Here is a 6,314-nt window from a genome sequence, read left to right on the forward strand (position 1 = left end):
AAGATGTCCTTTCTGTTCTGAGAAGCTACAAGATACCTCATGGTCATACAATAAGTAGAAAATTCCTTAATCATTTGTCCCTGGTGGGTTTAGGAAGGGTGGTTTGGGGTTTACCCAGTTACACAGTGATAGATACAACACCTACTATCGTGATCTTCAGCATCTGTGACATTTCCTAGATGTCCACTGGATTTGCTCTGGCAGGTTGATTCTAATCATACATAATTTAAGAATCATAAAATGTTTAGTGCTCTGGAAACAGGTATCCATTTAAAACTGGGACTCTGTTGTTTAACTCTAACATTGTACTTTAATGCTTTCAGAAGTGTACTAAGTATGAAATGAGAGTTTCCCTATCTGTTGGCTGCAAACATTGAGGAATAGTAACTCACTGAATATTGACAAGGTAAAGTAATAATGGAGTGGTGTGTTCAATGTAAGTAATTGAAAGGAAAATGTTGGAGCTTCCACTGTGTGCCAGTTATCTTACATAAGTAGTTTTTTACTTAGATCTGGATTTGATCATGACCTTGGCAAGTTATTTAACATAAAATCTAGTTTTCCCTGTAAAATGAGAATAATTGAATATACAGGTTTTTGGTGAGAATTTAATGAGATCATGAATTTTAAGTACTCAGCATGGTATCTGGCACATAGAACTCAATAAATGTTAGCAGTAATCCCTCAGTTGTGCCAGACAGAAGCCTGATCATTGATTCCTCCTCCACACTCAACCATTGCTACATCTACTTAATCCCTGTTTTGAGGACTAAGTGCCACAACCCTAGTCCCAGCTACTGTCATAACTCTTCTGAATTACAACAGTCATTTAACCATTTTGCATCAGTGTCACCTGGCCTTCAGTCCCTCCACCCTTAGGTCAGAATGATTCTTCAAAAATGCAGCCTTGATCATTTCACTTTCCTGCTTAAGTAGGTAATTGGTTCCCACTGTTTTCAAGATAAAATCCAAACTACTAGCATGGCATTTAAGGCCCTTCGTGACGGAGTCATGCTTTTCAGATTAGGCACTTGATGCCCTCAAATGCACTTCTGGGATGTCCTGTTTTCTCTCCCTGCCTATATAGCAGCTCTCAGTTCTCCGAGATGACTAACCTGATCTCTTTACCAACTTTTCTTCTCTTGAATTTATCTTTATAAGCTTACTATTGTAATAGTTTATTTCTATACTGTATTGTGATTTATCGCTTATTTGCCTTTCTCCCTCCATTATATTTTCAGTTACGTGGGGGTAACTTTGTTGTTGTTTTTGAACCAGTATATTCCCAGTGCCCCAGTATAATGCCCAGTATTTAAATGCTCAATAAATACATTTTTTTAAGATTTTTCTTGAGAGAGAGCATGCGAGGGGCAGAGGGAGAGAAAGACTGCAGAGTGTGGAGCCTAGAGTGGGGCTCTAGCTCACGAACTTTGAGATCATGATCTGATCCGAAGTTGGACGCTTAACTGACTGAGCCACCCAGGCAGCCCTTAAGATTTCAAGCCACACCCAGGGTGAGGCATGAACTTACAAGCCCAAGATCAAGAGTCGCAGGCTCTACCAACCGAGCCAGGCAGGCACTCCAGCATTCCAAATTCTTTATATCCTCACCAACACTTGTTATTTTCTGTTTTGTTTTTAAAATTTTTTTGCTAGTAGTCCTTCTAATGGGTCTGAGGTGATACCTCATTATGGGTTTTTTTTTTTTACTTGTGGGTTTGGATTTGCTTTTCTGTGATGACTAATGATGTTGAACATCTTTTCATGTGTTTATTGGCCATTTGTAGATCCTCTTTGCAGAAATGTGTATTCAAGTCCTTTACCCATTTTTGAATGTTTGTTTTTTGTAGTTGTTGAGTTAAAAGAGTTCTTTGTATATACTCTGGATATTAATCACTTACCAGATATATGACTCCTAAATGTTTTCTCCCATTCTGTGGGTTGTCTTTCTGCTCTCTTGATAGTGTCCTTTGATGCACAAAAGTTTTACATTTTGATGAAGTCCGATTTATCTATTTTTTGTTGCATGTGTTTTTGATATCATAGCCAAGAAATCATTGCCAAATTCAATGTCTTGAAGATTTTCCCCAATGTTTTCTTCTAAGAGTTTTATAGTTTCTGTCTGTAACTTTAGATCTTTGATCCATTTTGTGTTGATTTTTTAATATGATGTGAAAAAGGGGCCCAACTTTATTCTGTGCATATGGACACCCAGTTTTTTCTGTACCATTTATTCAACAGACTGCCCTTTCCCCATTGAATAGTCTTGGCACCCTTGTTAAAAACCCACCAGTCCATATATGTGAGGTTTTTTCTCGACTGTCTATTCTGTCTGTGGGTCTATATGCTGTCCTTATATGTGTCCTTATGCCAGTACCACAATAATTGTTTTACACATTATATTTAATCCTCACAATATTCTTTTTACATAGAGATTCCTATTCTCAATCACCTGAAGGAATCACACCTAGTACCTGGGAGACTAAGGATTTGAACCCATCTAATTCCAAACATTAGAAATAAAATCAGTTCCTAGAAAAACATTTCCCTCTGGGGAATTGAACCCAGACTGTTAAAAGCACTCAAACAGAATAAACTTACAACTCTGCAGAGTTGGAATCATTAACCTATTCAGACTTTGAGTGAATATTCTGTGAGACATTGGTATTAGGTGCTGTAGATACAATGAGGAAAGAAATGGACCCACAACTATATGGTCAACTAATCTTCAACAAAGCAAGAATGAATATCCAGTGGAAAGAAGACAGTCTGTTCAACAAATGGTGGTTGGGAAAACTGGACAGCAACATTCAGAAGAATGAAACTGGACCACTTTTTTACACCATACACAAAAATAAACTCAAAATGGATGAGAGAGCTAAATGTGAGACAGGAAACCACCAGAATCCCAAAGGAGAACACAGGCAACAACCTCTTTGACCTTGGTCACAGCAACTTCTTACTAGAAACATCTCTGGAGGCAAGGGAAACAAAAGTAAAAATGAACTATTGGGACTTCATCAAGATAAAACATTTCTGCACAGCAAAAGAAACAACAAAACTAAAAGGCAACCTATAGAATGGGGGAAGATATTTACAAATGACACATAATGACAAAGGGTTAGTATCCAAAATCTACAAAGAATTTATCAAACTTAACACCCAAAGAACAATCCAGTGAAGAAATGAGCAGAAGACATGAATAGACATTTTTCCAAAGAAGACATACAGATAGCTAACAGGCACATGAAAAGATGCTCAACATCATTCATCATCAGGGAACTACAAAACCACGATGAGATACCACCTCACCCATCAGAATGGCTAAAATTAACACAGAAAACAACAGATGTTGGTGAGATGCAGGGAAAAGGGAACCCTCTTACACTATTGGGAATGCAAACTGGTGCAGCCAGCCACTCTGGAAAACAGTATGGAGACTCCTCAAAAAGTTGAAAATAGAACTGCCTTATGATCCAGCAATTGTGCTACTAGGTATTTACCCAAAATACAGATTCGAAGGTGTATACGCATGTCGATGTTTATAGCAGCATTATAAACAATAGCCAAACTATAGAAAGAGCCCAAATGTCCATTGACTGATGATAAAGATGTGGTATATACAATGGAATATTACTCAGCCATCAAAAAGAATGCAAACTTGCCATTTGCAACAATGTGGATGGAGCTAGAGTGTACTATGCTAAGCAAGTAAGTCCATCAGAGAAAGACAAACATAATACGATTTCACTCATGTGGGACTTAAGAAACAAAATGGATGAACATATGGGAAAGGAAAAAAGAGGGAAGTAAACCACAAGAGACTCTTAATGATAGAGAACAAACAGGGTTGATAAAAGGAGGTGGGTGGGGTATGGGTTAAATGGGTGATGGGTATTAAGGAGGGCACTTGCTATGATGAGCACTGGGTGTTATATGTAAGTGATGAATCACTAAATTCTGAAACCAACATTAGACCATGTTAACTAGAATTTAAAAATATGAAAAAAGATACAATGGGGGAAGCTGAGGCATGAATAACTTGAGCAACATATTAGGGCTCCCTCAATTTGTTACCCAAAACTAAGCTTTATTCCATTATGTCATGCTGCACCATCAGGGAAGGTGGGTCTTAGTATATATTTCTCAAACTTCTTTGAAGCCAGCCTTTTAATACAAAAGTCTTATGTTCCCTGGGAAATTTTAATAACCTACTTAGAGAATAACTGCATTTTCTAGTGAGCCTGTCATCTAAGAAGACATCTTGGAATTTCATTTTCTGTAGTTTGTAATCTGATATAACAGAATAGTTTATTTCCCATACATGAAACTGTGCCATAATATTGGACGGGTTTTTTTCCGAACTATACTTTGCCCACATACATGCTTTTCAGAAGCTTTGGTTTAATGGTCAGTAAGGTTTAGAGCCTCATTTTGAAGAAAGGGAAAAATACAGGCTTACTGATAGAATGGGAAAATGAGTACTGTCAGGTCTTATTTATCATTTATTGAGCCTTTATTTGGTCTATCCTAGGTCCTGGAGATAAAAAAACAATGTGACACACAAAGCCTTAAGGCTTTTCCATTCTCTAGGTGAAAAACAGACCAGCGGGTTCTGAGGCCTGCAAGATCCGCTGCTGAAAAATACTCATTCTCTAGCTCAACAGATATTTAATTGTGCCAGGTGCTATTGTGGGCATTTATGATATATATCAATGACAATGATTCCTCTTTAAGTGTTTATTTATTTTGAGAGAGAGAGAGACAGAACATGAGCAGAGGAGGGGCAGAGAGGGAGAGAATCCCAAGCACTGAGGCCGATGTGGGGTTTGATCCCACAACCCTGGGATCATGACCTAAGCTGAAATTAAGAGTCAACACTCAACTGGCTGGGCCAGCCTGGTGCCCCTATTTTATTTTATTTTATTTTATTTTATTTTATTTTATTTTATTTCAAAATTTTATTTTAAGATTTTATTTTCAGTTTACTTCTTTTGAGAAAAAGAGCATACATGTGAGTGGGGTAGGGGTAGAGAGGGGTGTGGGGAGAGAATCCCAAGCATGGAGCCTGATAGCTGAAATCGAAAGTCAGATACTTAATGGACTGAAACACCCAGGTGCCTCAAGGATTCTTGTCTTTAAGTTTGTATTTTAGCAGAGGGAGTCATGATAAGCTATAAACATAAGTGAACTAGTAGAAGTACTGTGGAAAAAGAAAAAGATCCGGGAAATCAAGAGTACCCAACGGGCTTCAGAATTGAATAGGGTGGTCAGGAAGGTTTGCTGAAGTCATATTTGAATAAAAATCTGAAGGGGATGCAGGGAACAAATCCTATATCTGGATTAAGAACAATCCAGGCAGAAAGTATCAAGTCCAGAGGCCTTGAGGTGAAATTATCTTTGGTATGTTCAAGAAACAAAAGGGGTTAGGATTCTGGAGTTGAATGAGTGAGGTAAAGAGATCACAGAGGTTATGGAGTGGGGCAGATTTTGTAAGGCATTTTACTCTGATATGGAAAGCCAAGGGATGGTTTTTAACCAAGAGAAGAATAATAACCTTTCTGATGTGTGTACATGATCACTACAGTACCTGCCACTCTAGTACTAGATAGTTTGCTGCTTATTCTTACGTGATGAGACCAAAGGGGGACAGAGTGGAAGCAAGAGAGAAAGCAGGAAGCTACTAAAATAATCCAAGCATAGGGACACCTGGGTGGCTCAGTCGGTTAAGCGTCTGACTCTTGATTTTGGCTCTGGTCATGATCTCGGGTTGGTGCGTTTGAGCCCCGCTTTGGGCTCTCTGCTGTCAACACAGATACCGCTTCAGATCCTCTGTCCCCCTCTCTCTCTGCGCCTCCCCTGCTCACACTCTTTCAAAAAAATGAAATAAACATTAAAAAAATAATAATCCAAGCATAAAATTGAGAGTACTGGAAGCTGTGAGAAGCAAGTGGATTCTATAGGACCAATACAACAGGAGACCAGGACCATTCCAAGATCATTGGCTTGCATAACTATGAATACAGTTGCCGTTAACTGAGGATGAAGATTGGGAGCTGTTTTGGGGGAGGGAGGATAGCAGTTAGAATCAGAAGCTTAGTTTTCATTACTTGAGATGTCTTTTACACATTTATGAGGCAACTGGCTAATTATTATATATAATGAAGCTTTATTGAACTCTGAGAAGCACTTACCCTCCGTCATTCTTGCAGTCCTCACAGCAGCCCCACCAAGTGGATTTTTTTTTACAGGTAAGGAAACAGACTTAAGTAACTTGCCTAATGTCACAGCTAATGAGTGAGAGAGCTAGAATA

Source organism: Panthera leo, chromosome C1 (assembly GCF_018350215.1).
Source record: "Panthera leo isolate Ple1 chromosome C1, P.leo_Ple1_pat1.1, whole genome shotgun sequence".
Taxonomy (NCBI): Eukaryota; Metazoa; Chordata; class Mammalia; order Carnivora; family Felidae; genus Panthera; species Panthera leo.